Source organism: Sprattus sprattus (assembly GCF_963457725.1).
Source record: "Sprattus sprattus genome assembly, chromosome: 2".
Taxonomy (NCBI): Eukaryota; Metazoa; Chordata; class Actinopteri; order Clupeiformes; family Clupeidae; genus Sprattus; species Sprattus sprattus.
In genome coordinates this window covers 25119372-25134546 of record NC_137921.1, presented here as the reverse complement: position 1 = coordinate 25134546, position 15175 = coordinate 25119372, and positions in this window count along the sequence as shown.

Below are 15175 nucleotides of genomic sequence, written 5' to 3'. Positions count from 1 at the left end.
GGGTTAAAATGCTGTCTAACAAATGACGTTCTAACTATAATTCTGACCGGAGCACGGGCCAAAATAAATCCAGCGCGGGCCACATTTGGCCCGCGGGCCCCAAATTGGGCAGCCCTGCTCTAGAGTGTGCAGGGCGTTGTAATACACACCTGTAACACTCATGAACACATCACGCCAGAGGCGCTCAATTCTGTATTGGAAAAAAAAGCATTTACAAAACGATGACTTCATATCCATGGGTCTTGCAATTAATCATTGAGGTCAGTTTACATACATGTTTTTAATCAATATAATTCTTCATGTCAATGCTGTGACAAAAATGTAATTTGGTTTAACTCGCCGTTGGTTATGCACGCTTTTTCCAGCAATGAAGCTGTTGGTTTCAGTTCCACGAACTGTATACATCAGTTCAGCGACCTTCACGTTTTCTCCTCCATGATCTCCTCTCACTCTGAAAATATCATAGGTAAATTGCCGAAGCTATGTTACGTTTAAACTAATATCTGAACGTCTAAATTCAATGATTACCTCTGGAATAATACTAAAGATGACATTTGAAATTTGAATACCTCAGAGGAAAACCATGCTCGTTGACAGCTTCAGTGAAGAAGGCCAAGTGTGTGTCAGCGCGGTTGTTGTCTGCTACCTTCAGATACATAACCTCACATACATTTACAAATAGAACAGTAAGTTAGTACTTTGATCGGTTAGTTTTCTATCCAACATGAGGGACAGCTATTTCTGTACTACACTGCCCCGAACTAAACAACAAATGCCCAAATGGAAGTTGCATCTGTCTGAAAAGTGTTAATTCCATGCATTTTGAATAAGCTATAGTTTAAGATGGTATTAAAAATTGAGCATTCTTACCTTCCTTGAGTAGCCATCTATCCCCCCGAAGATAACAAAGTTGTACCTTTATTAAAACAAATCGTATTAGCTAGAACATTATATGAACAATGGATAAGTGTCTTTTATACACAACATTTCCAACAGCATAGGTCTCATGATACAATATCTACATCTTAGCAGAGCAAAAATTGGTTAATGGCATTCTAAAACAAAGTTAAATTCATACTGTTCTGGTTACTATGGTCTGTCGATGATGTGACATACTATGATGTTATACAGCCTACATAATTTTTTACATGTTAATAAATAAACTGTTAACTGCCGTTATACCTTATTAGCTTGTGGTTGGTGTCAATGTGCACCAAATACTTTGGACAAGGTACACTGTACGTTCTTCTGACCACACATCCAAGGCCTGTCAGCCTGGAGAACACACCAACGCTGTCTACGCGATGCATGGACGCATGCAACCTATCCCATTGGATTTTATGTCCCTTTGAAAGGAGAGCGCCTCGGACAACACGATATCCAGCATCTGGCATTGTGTTTTTAATTTCAGTGATTAAAGCATCCAACTCATTGTCACTGCAACTACTGTACAAGGCCCTTAACGATAGGTTATTTTCTTGCATCCGCCTGTAAATTGTTGATCTAGACACACCCAGAAGTCTGGCAATGATATCTAAAGGCAGACCCATTTCAACCAGATGTGTGAGTGCTTCTACAGAAATGGCGAATCTTGGACGGCCACGGCCAGAACTTCTTTCAAATTCCAGAGACACAAATGTTTGCTGACTTTCTGTGTGTTCCCTGATAGCAATATTAAGATCTGAGAGTGCTGAGAGTATGTCATCTTGTACATCTACTATGTCAGCGAGAGCGCTCAACAACACATGTTCCTGATGGCAAGCAAACTGTAGACCATCTAGGTCCAGAGGTTGCCTTTCCAGGATCCGCACAACTCGATCATGCAATCTCCGCAAAATAAAATACTTCAGTGAATCCTAGGCAGAGATAGACAGACAGACAAAAACACAGTGCACAGACACACATAAGGTACTTCAGAATTCAACTAAAATCATCTGAGTGCACCATCCCAACATTCAGATGTCTGCTATACTTTACATTGGGCATGAACAGGGTTCCCACGCTTGCCTTGAAAAAAAATTCCATGCTACCTCCTGATTTTCCAGGTACCATATAAAGTGATGATCTATAGGCCCCTGAAGCGCCCCCCTTCCCTCACACACACAACCCCCTAGAACACCTGACTACTTACTTGATTTAAAAGATGTGTCAGTCAAGTCTACATTGTAAATGCTTAGAGATTATGTCTTATTTATAATATTCATGCATGAAATAATGCAACAAGCTGTAGATGAACAATCAACTGTGAGGTTGACCTATGCTAGAAGTTGGCTAGAAGTCTCTCTCTCTCCCTACACCGATCCCCTGCCTTTCTCTCTCTCTCTCCACCCATCACCTGTCTCTCTCTCTCTCTCCCTCCACCGATCCCCTGTCTCTCTCTCCCTTCACCGATCCCGTTACTCTCACCCCAGTGTGCTGGTGTACGGCCCTCAGAAAGCAGTGTGCTGGTGTACGGCCCTTAGGGACACGTTTCTAACCCAGCTCCCACGGCCCTCTCTTCCTCCCGTCCCTGCTGAGACCTGCATGTGCTTGCTAACCATCATTAATGAATCCACATTCAAAACAAACTCCCCTAAATGTGGTGAATAACACGGTTTTAGGAAAAGTCAATGAGTAAAACTGCATATGGGGATCAAACATAGTTCTAGTATTTTAAAAGCAAGGTAAAAATCAGCAAGTTGCAGCCAGCTAGTTAGCAAGATTGCACTGCTTACTACCTAACATTGATAAACCCAGGTTTACCGCACAGTTAAAACAATAACCCTAACTTGCGTAAGATGTTTCACTGTAGATGTCAAGGCTCCCATGTTGGCTGGGAAATGTATGTATTTGACCCTTCTATTGAGATCGCAAGTAACGTTTCTTGGCTATATTCCCGAAGTCCACCAATCCGAAACTATACTTTTAAAGTCCATTTCACCAGGTTGCCTGCATCAAATTCCAACATCCAATACATCAGAAAGGATGCCAAGAGCATGCTCTACATCTACAACATGGGATCATCCATTTCTATCAACAGTAAAAGCTGTTCACATGTAAAGGTTTTTATAAACGCATCTTAATTCTGTGCCCAATAGTACTATTTTTCACATCATCCAATAACATTTTCCAGGACAACTGTTTCAATTTCCATGTAAGTGTTCACTTTTGCCCACTTTTCCAAACCTGGAAAATGAAAAAATAAATTCCATGTTTTCCATGGTTTCCAGGTACCGTGGGAACCCTAATGAAATTTCTAGCTACCAATGCTTAACTACCAAGCTACTGAAGCACAATTTCATTATTTTGATATGCCACAAAAAAAAAAAAAACTAGTCTATATGCTACACTAAAGTCCCATGTAAGACGTTACCTGACTATAGAGAAAACTAATGCGTCAAGCGTAGCTCTATCCATGTTAGCAAGACCAAGGTTATGTTAGACATTGACTAGCTAGCTTTTTTAAACGTTAGCTTATGAAACACTTAGAATGACTAAACATGGATCCTGCCATTCACAAGAATATTCAACCACGTATGATAATCGGTTTAATAAAATTAACAAGCAATATTTCACTTACATTTGGTGTGGAGCTACCAGATGCCATTGTTCAAGCCGGTGAAAAGGCAGTTACTTTGGCGGGTGTTGGTTGTGTTGTAGTCCATAACGTGATTGGCTAAAATTGGAAGAGCTCTGATAGGCTGCAGAGAATATCTTTTAGAAAAAATCCATTTGTGAAACTGTGCGTTAGGAAAGTGTCAAAAATCCAAACGAACGAATGCAGGGATTTGTAACTCGTGTTTGTCAGGTTTCAAACAAAGGTCATGGGTCATTTATTTGTGAATCACAAAATACATTTGTGAAACATGAAATACATTTGTGAATTGCGTTTCGTTTGTTTGTGACTCGCGTTTCGTTTGTTTGAAACGCGTTTCGTTGGTTTGAAACATGTTTCGTTGGTTTGTGACTCGCGTTTCGTTGGTTTGAAACGCGTTTCGTTGGTTTGAAACGCGTTTCGCTGGTTTGTGAATTATGAAACTAATCTAACTCCATTTCAAGCTTTTCAGCTTTGCCCAACACATGGTCGTCTGATGGTTAGACGGAGACCTGGAGAGGCCTACAAGCCACAGAGTCTTGCACCTACTGTGAAATTGGACTCATCAGAGAAGACGAACTAGGAGACCCTCCAGTCGGCTTTGGTTCAATCCTTATGGTCTTTTACAAACCTCAGCCAGGCAAAGTACAACGTTGTCCCGGAAGAAAAACTTGCTTCCTTTTGCTCTGACAATGTTCCCCAACTCTGAGAAGTGTTTTTTCCAGCAGGGCAATGCTCCATGCCACACAGCCAGGCCAGTAAAGGTGTGGATGGAGTATCACCAGATCAGGACCCTGTCATGGCCAGCCCAATTTCGAGACCTGAATCCCATAAAAAAAACTCTGAAATGTGATCAAGAGGAAGATGGATGGTCACAAGCCATGAAAAGAAGCCGAGCTGCTTGAATTCTTGCGCCAGGAGTAGCATAAAGTCACCCAACGGCAATGTGAAAGGCTGGTGGAGAGCATGCCAAGACACATGAAAGTTGTGATTTTAAATCAAGGTTATTCCACCAAATATTGATTTCTGAACTCTTCCTAAGTTAAAGCATTAGTATTGTGTAGTTTAAAAATGAATACGAGCTTGTTTTCTTTGCATTATTCGAGATCTGAAGACACTGCATCTTTTTTGCTATTTTGACCAATTGTCATTTTTCTGCAAATAAATGATCTAAATGACAATATTTTTATTTGAAATTTGGTAGGAATGTTGCCAGTAGGTTATAGAATAAAACAAAAATGTACATTTTACTTTAACACATACCAATAAATAGTAAAACCAGAGAAACTGATAATTTTGAAGTGGTCTCTTAATTTTTTCCGCGGCTGTATATATTATAATATGAATATATACTTATACTTAAAATATATTATATTGTATCACATATTATATATATCATATGTTATTCCATTGCACATTATACTGAGTCACTATATTATATTGTATTATATATATATATGCTATGTTATTTATATTACAGTTCAACTATTGAGATGTGTAGGCTATGTACAGTACTGTGCAAAAGTTTTAGGCAGGTGTGAAAAAATGCTATGAACTAAGAATGCTTTGAAAAATGTAAACAATAAATGTTTATTTTTTATCCATTTACATGGTAAGACTGAGCACAGCAACAAGACACAACGTAGTTATACTGCATCAGCAGGGTCTCTACCAGACAAAGATTTCAAAGCAGACAGGGGTTTCAAAATGTACAGTTCAAGCTCTTTTGAAGAAGACGTTGAGGATCGTAGACGCAGTGGTAAGCCAAGGAAACTTAATGCAGCTGATGAAAAACACATCAAGCTTATTTACCTTCGAAATCGGAAGATTTCAAGCAGTGGCATCAGCTCAGAACTGGCAGAAACCAGTGGTACCCAGGTACAGACATTTACTGTCCGGGGAAGTCTGGCCAGAAGTGGTCTTCATGGAAGAGTTGCAGCCAAAAAGCTCTACCCCGACAAGGAAACAAGGCCAAGTGACTGAACTAAGCACGAAAACATAGAAACTGGGGTGCAGAAACATGGCAGAAGGTGCTCTGGACTGATGAGTCAAAATTAGAAATATTTGGCTGTAGAAGAAGGCAGTTTGTTCACCGAAGGGCTGCAGAGAGGTACAATAATGAGAGTCTGCAGGCAAAAGTGAAGCATGGTAGAGGTTCCTTTCCAGTTTGGGGCTGCATTTCTGCAAGTGGAGTTGGAGATTTGGTCAGGATGAATGGTGTCCTCAATGCTGAGAAATACAGGCAGATACTAATCCATCATGCAATACCATCAGGGAGGCGTATGATTGCCACCTTAATGTATTCTGCAGCAGGAACATAACCCCAAACATACAGCCAATGTCATTAACAACTATCTTCAGCTTAAAGAAGAACAGAAAGTCCTGCAAGTGATGGTATGACCCCCACAGAGCCCTGATCTCTACATCGTCGAGTCTGTCTGGGTTTACATGAAGAGACAGAATAATTTTAGGAAGCCTGTGGTTCTGTGGTTAGTTCTCCAAGATGTTTGGAACAATTTACCAGCCGAGTTCCTTCAAAAACTGTGCGCAAGTGTATCTGGAAGAATTTATGCTATTTTGAAGGCAAAGGGTGGTCACACCAAATATTGATTTAATTTAGAATTTTCTTCTGTTCCTTCACTGCATTTTGTTAATTTATGAAGAATTGATGAAAATAAACTGTTAACACTTCCATTTTTGAAAGCATTCTTAGTTTACAGCATTTTTTCACACCTGCCTAAAACTTTTGCACAGTACTGTATATATTGAGATGTGTATATTTTTACTGCTATAGAAATATATAGATTTTTTTTGTAGCCTAATGTTGATTTGTGAAATAACTGTGTATTGCCAATTGCACTGTTCAAGGTTTCTTAATGCACATACTTGAAAAGGAACTATTAAACTATGAAAAACACACTGACTGCCAGTTTCTCACTATTTGATGTATGCTCTTTCTCTTAATGATGGTCAATACGTAGTAACTAAAGAAGCACTATTTCGATAGTTTATAGATCTTCTCAGTATTTTCAAAATGCACGAGCGTTTATTATAGACCCATGCACATGTATGACTGGCGATTAAACTAGCGAGATTCAAAGTAACGTAGAGGCAAATCTTTTTCACACACTTCACGTAGAGCATAAACCCTTGAATACTCCATGAAATTGGTTGCGAAATGTGAAAGGTTATCGTGATTTTTATCCAGATAAACCGCAGCTCCTGGCAACTTGCGCTAGTTTGACACGTCTGACAGACCTCTGACGGCAGAGAGCTCCTTTCCCAAAATGGCGGCGACGCGTTTCACCGAGAAGCAGTGGAGGCGGTGTCTACCTATACATGTCTATGGTTGCCACTGTATCATTACCTCCAGCAAGGAGGTTATGCGATCGGGTCCGTTAATTTATTTATTTATTTGTCCGTCTTTTTGTCTGTCTGTCTGTCTGTGGACAAGATTTCTCAGAAACTACGGGGCGGATCTTTCTGAAATGTTCACAAGAGGTGGATCTTGGTCCTGGGACATCCCCATTAAAATTTCTGGATTCTGGATCCGGATCTTTGTTTTCACACCTAAAGTGACATTTCTCGAAAACCAATGACAGGATTTTAATGAAATTTACAATGAATGTAGACTTTGGACTATTGTTCAGATGAACGTTTTAGATCTTGCTTTACTATCAACGTCAACCTTTGCTGGAGGACAGAAATCTCGGATTGCTCCTGTTTGATGTCTGACTGTCCTTGGGAGGGAGTCACACTAACGTTAGCCCCGATTCCTCAGGTAACCATCATAACGACACCTATTAAAGCCCCAGACCTATTGACAGCTTTCGGGGTACATGTTACTTAATATAAATTTTCTGTGTCAACCAACTGATTTTTAACATAAAAGAAAACCGGAAAACATGTTTCAGTTGAAATCCAAACAAGTCACCAGTCGTAATCTAGACACCACCTCTACTGAAATATGTAAGATTGAATGATTAAAAATGATACTAGATGTATCTTAATAAAGGACAAGGAAAATTCGTTGGAAAATTCTTTATACTCACAAAGGAGGGTGGATGCTCTGCTTGTCCGGCCATGGTTTCCAAGGTTTTATCGCAGAAATGATGGCCCACTTAAGTTGAGCTAAAGATATAGGCTATCAGTGAAGAACAGCGCCATCTGCTGGATGGTGCTCGTGAATCACGAGCTTACGAGTTACGAGTTTGTGGAAAGAATGTCTCAAAATTGCGGAACGATTGTCTCAAAAATACGAACGTGTGATTGTTGATCCACAAATGCTGAGACATGCTGAGACACGATTCACAAACAGAATTTTCAGTTTCACAAATGGCTTTTTTTTTTCACAACCTGAATTTTCAGTTTCACAAATGGCTTTTTGTTTTACAAATTTAAAATTATATATTTACAAATACACATATATTTGTAAAAACCAATACACAAGTTACAAATCGGAAATTTGTATTTGTGGATTGCAAAACACGTGTGCAACTCAAGGCATATTTGGCATAGGCAGGGGGGGCCGGCAGGGTGGCCATTCTCTGTGCAATGGTGGCCGTGGCCCCCCCTGGCCACCATGTGGCCACGCCCCTGATCCTCAGTGGCGGTTCTAGGATTTTTCTGAAGCAGGGGCCACAATGGGGCCAAATGTAACCTTCAGGGGCCAACAGTGTCATCACCATCTGATATCCAGTGATGACGCTGCTTAAATAAACATCAATTTGCGACAAGGCAATACACACATACTGACAGTAAAGAACATCTACTTCTAGTCAACTATCCAAAAGCAACAATGAATAACTCAGTATCCCTTTTGAAACTGAAATAAAAAATCATGAATCAGTAATTGTAATATATATATATGTTTTAATTTAGTGTGCATAAAGGGCACATAAAACACACAAAACATAAAAGATAGCAACAGCTTTTAACTGTAGGCCTATATACAACAACATATTCTCTCTCTCTCTCTCTCTCACACACACACACACACACACACACACACACACACACACAAAGAGCATGGATCGGGACGAATTTTTCTGTCCGAGCCCGGCCCGACAGAATAGTAACCGAGCCCGGACCGAGTCCGACAGCCATTACAATATATTTTTTTCGAACCGAACCGAGCCCTACGGAATCAATTTCTCAACTGTTCATAGTACTAATGCCCCACATTGAGGTTTTTTATGAATAGCCTGGCTTTGTCAAACGGGGGCATCAACAGCTAAATGCACTCTCACACAAACAAGTGTTGTTAAACGCACAAGCGTGCACAATAAGGCAAATAAGCATATTCAAATTAAATGATTCACATTGCAAGAACGTTTAGTAAAATGATGCGGCTCCTTTAAGAAGAGCACGTACGGGAAGTGACAACGGTGACGCATGGTTTGGACAGAAGTGACAAACATTTATGTGCTGTAACAGTGTTAACCAGTACGTGAGTTTTATTAAAGCATAGCGTGTGTAATGTGTAGCTATTTCATTCCGTTTGTTAACCTTTCCTGCTGTCTGTATGTACTAACCAGCAGCAGACAAGTAAAGGACAGAGAATTAACCCCGAGGTCAAAAACATGTAGGCTAATCTACTTCGGCCGTGGAGCATTTTACTCCCCTGCAATCTCCAACTACGTTCTGAGACAGACAGCAGGAAAGGTTAACAAACGGAATGAAAAAGCTACACATTATACACGCTATGCTTTAATAAAACTAACGTTGTATGATACCCCAGCGGAGGCACAACAGGTCTTACCATTGAAGATCATTGAAGACTATCTACATCCAACCATCGAGGTTTAATCCATGTTGTTGTGGAGAACGAGAGTTGCATGAATCATATTTCATTAAAACATCACACTTCTTACATTGGACATATCCAACAGCCTAATTAGAATCTGCATAGTCTACTAAGCAGAATTATCTTCATACAGTAGATTTCCCGCTCTATGTAACCTCTGGATACAAGTGCACCATTTGAGATTCAGAACAGAACGCTTCTTCTTCTATTCACTTGTATTGACGCAACCGGCGCACTGCCACCAACAGTTTAGGGGTGGAACTGCAGAAGTGATCATTTAATTCTCCGCTTGGTTTTCTCGCCAGGTGATTGGCAGAACAGGGGCCAATCAGGGGCCAATCAAATTAGAGGAGGGGCCTCGCCCCCCCTGGCCCCGCCTCTAAATCCGCCCCTGCTGATCCTCCTCCAAAGCCTTTCTCTTTTTCAACCTGGCTTTTTCAGCCCCTCCTGGCCTTTCCCTCCCATCCATGCTCCCTGCCTCGTATCGTTGCGGTAGGGCCGGGGTGTTGTAACCGATTCAGCGCCCTCCGCGGCAGATGCACCCCCTCGAGGGAGCCCGCACCACTCGCTTGATCGGAAAGGAAAGCAGTTCGCCTAAACAAACGCAGGGAAAAATACTATACAACGATTTCATTATTTTTGAAAGAGATGGAAGAGAAGAACACAAGTGATTGCAGTGTTTTAAACTGTTCTAAAGAGTACAAACAACCGATGTTTTTCTTCCAAAAAACTCGGATAATAGCGAACGCAAAATAACACCTTTTTGTTCTGTGGAAATATATATCACACCACAGAACAAAAAGGTGTTATTTTGCGTTCGCTATTATCCGAGTTTTTTGGAAGAAAAACATCGGTTGTTTGTACTCTTTAGAACGAGGGGGTGCATCTGACGCGGAGGGTGCGGAATCGGGTACAACACCGGCCATAAAGTTCCGAAAAATTTGCATAACAATCCTGTAGCTACAAGACCTACGAACAGAGGCGCTGCATCCCATTAGACATACCAGGCAATTGCCTGGGGCCCCGGGCCACTAGGGGGCCCCCTAGAGCGGGTCAGGATACGTTAATTACCTGACGGTGGACCAACGAAATTTTTTAAAACTACAATGCGAATTTTACATTGCCGGTTGCGTCACGAATCTCAAACACAAGAATTTCATGTACCCAAATATGTGTCTATGGTGTGTAATGCAACGAAGGGATTAAGCTATTAGAGAAGAAGACTCTCTGACCAGGAGTGAATTAGAAAGTCTCACGGTGACGGTGTGTACCGTTGTGATCCCTGTGAAAATATCCATGCCCGATATAGGTTAGCATGACTGATACATGCATATAATATGCATGTGTATAGTAAAATAATGTGTTTATTATAACACCTTATTTTACTTTCAATGAACAAATGAATTCTCGGACCGATGGGTAGATGGCCAAGCGCAGGGCAGTGTAGGTAAAGACGACTGCGTATCAAAATTCCGATTGGATTGATTGACATTGGCTTTGCCCAGTCAAAATCCAGCCCAGGATAGAACAGGTGGATACAACGTTAGGGAATGTGAGATGTTCGGAACAGAACGAAGCTGAGGGGAAATGAAGAGGAACAACTGCTCATCTGGTAGTGAGAAAAGGAAGAAGAAAAAAGAAGATGAAGAAAAGAAAACGAAAGACAGCGGTAAGTGGAGTGGAGTGGATGATTTAGGCTTAGCATAACGTTAGCAGACGACTGCTGTTATTGAAAAATGTGGCTAGGCTACTTTGTCCAACTAATAACTTGAATAGCAGCTAGCGTTAAAGCAAACCTATGCAGAAATAGCTAAACGCTAGTGATGCTAACGAATAGCAAAACCTGTTGAAATTAGCTTACTTTGACAATATGACGAACTAGTTAGTGAACAACTTTCATAACACAGTCAAACATTAAGCAAGTGCAACACAACAACACACTTAACCCATTGTGAAGGGTAAAATAGTTGCATAATGTTGCTTTTATCTTGTTAATGCTGTGATAGCAATGAAAGCCATGCTCAAGGAGAAAAATTAAATATCTCTTCCCTATCTCTAATCCCTCCTATGACGAAACGGACAGATAAAGTGCCCCTACCAAACCCTGATGATGAAATCCGTAAGTCCAGTGTTCCACTTGAATTGTTAACTGTAGCTGCTACCTGTTTGATTGCTATGAACATACACGGCTCTTCTTAGTGCTGTAGAATGCTCCATTCATTTGAAATGAATGGGGCTTCCCAACGTTATGTTGTCAACTATTTTTCGATAATTGACCATTGCTATGTTTACTTTTTACTTTTACTTGAGTAGATTCTAAGATGGGTAATATTACTTGTACTTAAGTACAATTTTATCAAAGTAATTGTACTTTTACTTGAGTACAACATTTCAGTACTTTTTACACCTCTGGAGTTCAATATATTTTACCTCAATTGACCCTTCCGCGACCACTCCCCAAAACGGTAACTGATCAATCATAGCATAGCAACGGTTACTAAGCTCGGGACCTCAGTCAAGCGAGCCATTTTGATGAATGGAAGTCAATGAGAGAGACGTCTGGTCGAGAAGAGAAAATGAAACGTTGCGCTTATGGAGTGTGTAATTCTGACAGCCGATTTCCAAAAAGGCTGGAGGGAGGGGTAACATTTTATCCCTTCCCGAAACCCAAGACCCAGAGAGAGAAATGCCTGCTGTGGATTAAACAATGTTGACGACCCCCCCCCCCCCCATCAGCTGAATGTCAGCAACGTAAACAGAAGCACCTACGTTTGTTCCAAGAAGCTATGTCGCTCAAATCTGCCCACTGCATCGAAAACGTGAGAAAACCCTTGCTTAAAATACGATTCAGTTTTACCACCTTACATGTTTGCGTAGCGCGACTGTGTAGATATTAGAACACATAAACATAGCTGGAATGAACCTGTTAGCCTTAGCATTTGTCTGTCTACAAACACGGCATGTAATGTCGTGGTTGTAGCCTATATAAGCATATTGCAGACCCTTTTGCCTGCTTCGATCTGAGATCTTGCCGTTTTTCCAAAAAATGCTTGTGATTTCTTTGGGTAGGGCTGAAATTGACACGGTTGAAAACATGTTGCCACGCCATTCATACCAATGCTGAGAACCTGGGAAACGTGAATGCTTGACTGATATAGCAAGCGTTGCTAAGGGGGGGCGGAGTTTGCGGAAGGGTCCATTGATAACATGTGACATGCTCTGAAAAGATTATTTAAGATATACCCTGTTTTTAGTTTTTTTGCATAAGGTCTAGCATCATCCACTTCCAGTGGAAAATAAGTGTTTTTCATGTTTGGAACATGTTCTAATATTTTACATACTAATATACATTTCGCGTCGGTCAGATTTTTTTGCCTAACATAAGGGTGATGAACACTGGTCGGTAGGGCCCCCTAAGAATTTCTGCCTAGGGCCCCCACACTCCCTAGAATCGCCCCTGCCTACGAAGCAAAGTTCGAACAATGCACTGTAATCAGCCAGATGGGAGGGTTTCTTATCAAATGAGAGCATTTCAATCTCGAATTTGAAAGAACTTTTATGTTTTCCTTCCCAGTGTACATCAAACTTTACCATCTTGCTGACTAATGGTAGGGGGTACGCGGGGGGCTATAAATAGACATGTCATCTTAAATCTGTCTCCCAGTCACAATGCTAAAAATACACTCATGTAAACATTGTAGGGTAAAGCGAAATAATTGCACTGCCAAAAATAGAGGTAGGTTAGTCAAAACGGTTAGCTCTCGTCAGAATCGTACTCGCTGATACCCTGTGTAAAGAAGCGGGAGCTCATTTCGATTCCTTCCCGAAAATGGATAAATGGTTAAAAAGAGTCCCAGCTAGCATGTATATAGCGGACCACTGGTGGCGTTAGGACGTTAATGTTAACGTTAATACCCGGTCCATAGAGACACCAACTGCTACTACTAGCAGAAGGCCTGCAATAGAGGATGCACCTGACGGCCGACATGACACGAATCACCGTCTCCAGCTGCGTGAAGTTGGCCCAAATACCGAAATGAAACAGGAACTAGCGCTTTAGGCTAATAGTTAGCATTTTTTCAGAATAAAAGTTTTAGGTTTTCAAGAAAGTATAAATAATAATAAAATAATCTGTTAGCTAAATTGTCGAACAATGAACACATATAACGTCTAAAGCACATATTACAATATATATCACAAAATCTTACAGAAAAAGTGTCATATCATTAAAACAATTAAAGATTAAGTAACCTATGAGCCCAACTGAACACACCTGCTGCCTTGAAGTTGTTGGGCTGAGAAAACTATAAATTGTCTCCCCTAATATGGGGCATACATGTCTTCAGCAGAACCTCTTCTAACACATTCTTAAATAAAAATTGGGGAATTGTCGTCTTTGCAACGTCCAGAACCAATAAACAGAACGGCCTATTGACCTCCATAGGCCCACTATAATACAGTTGCTGGATTAAAATGGTTGGGCTGAGAAAACTACAAATTGTCTCCCTTAATATGGGGCATACATCTCTTCAGCAGAACCTCTACTAACACATTCTGAAATAAAAATTGGGGAATTGTCGTCTTTGCAACGTCCAGAACCAATAAACCAAACGGCCTATTGACCTCCATAGGCCCACTATAATACAGCTGCTGGATTAAAATTGTTGGGCTGAGAAAACTACAAATTGTCTCCCTTAATATGGGGCATACATCTCTTCAGCAGAACCTCTACTAACACATTCTGAAATAAAAATTGGGGAATTGTCGTCTTTGCAACGTCCAGAACCAATAAACAGAACGGCCTATTGACCTCCATAGGCCCACTATTATACAGTTGCTGGATTAAAATTGTTGGGCTGAGAGAACTACAAATTGTCTCCCTTAATATGGGGCATACATCTCTTCAGCAGAACCTCTACTAACACATTCTGAAATAAAAATTGGGGAATTGTCATCTTTGCAACGTCCAGAACCAATAAACCAAACGGCCTATCGACCTCCATAGGCCCACTATAATACAGCTGCTGGGTTAAAGTTGTTGGGCTGAGAAAACTACAAATTGTCTCCCCTAATATGGGGCATACATCTCTTCAGCAGAACCTCTACTAACACATTCTGAAATAAAAATTGGGGAATTGTCGTCTTTGCAACGTCCAGAACCAATAAACCAAACGGCCTATTGACCTCCATAGGCCCACTATAATACAGCTGCTGGATTAAAGTTGTTGGGCTGAGAAAACTACAAATTGTCTCCCCTAATATGGGGCATACATCTCTTCAGCAGAACCTCTACTAACACATTCTGAAATAAAAATTGGGGAATTGTCGTCTTTGCAACGTCCAGAACCAATAAACCAAACGGCCTATTGACCTCCATAGGCCCACTATTATACAGCTGCTGGATTAAAGTTGTTGGGCTGAGAAAACTACAAATTGTCTCCCTTAATATGGGGCATACATCTCTTCAGCAGAACCTCTACTAACACATTCTGAAATAAAAATTGGGGAATTGTCATCTTTGCAACGTCCAGAACCAATAAACCAAACGGCCTATTGACCTCCATAGGCCCACTATAATACAGCTGCTGGATTAAAGTTGTTGGGCTGAGAAAACTACAAATTGTCTCCCCTAATATGGGGCATACATCTCTTCAGCAGAACCTCTACTAACACATTCTGAAATAAAAATTGGGGAATTGTCGTCTTTGCAACGTCCAGAACCAATAAACCAAACGGCCTATTGACCTCCATAGGCCCACTATAATACAGCTGCTGGATTAAAGTTGTTGGGCTGA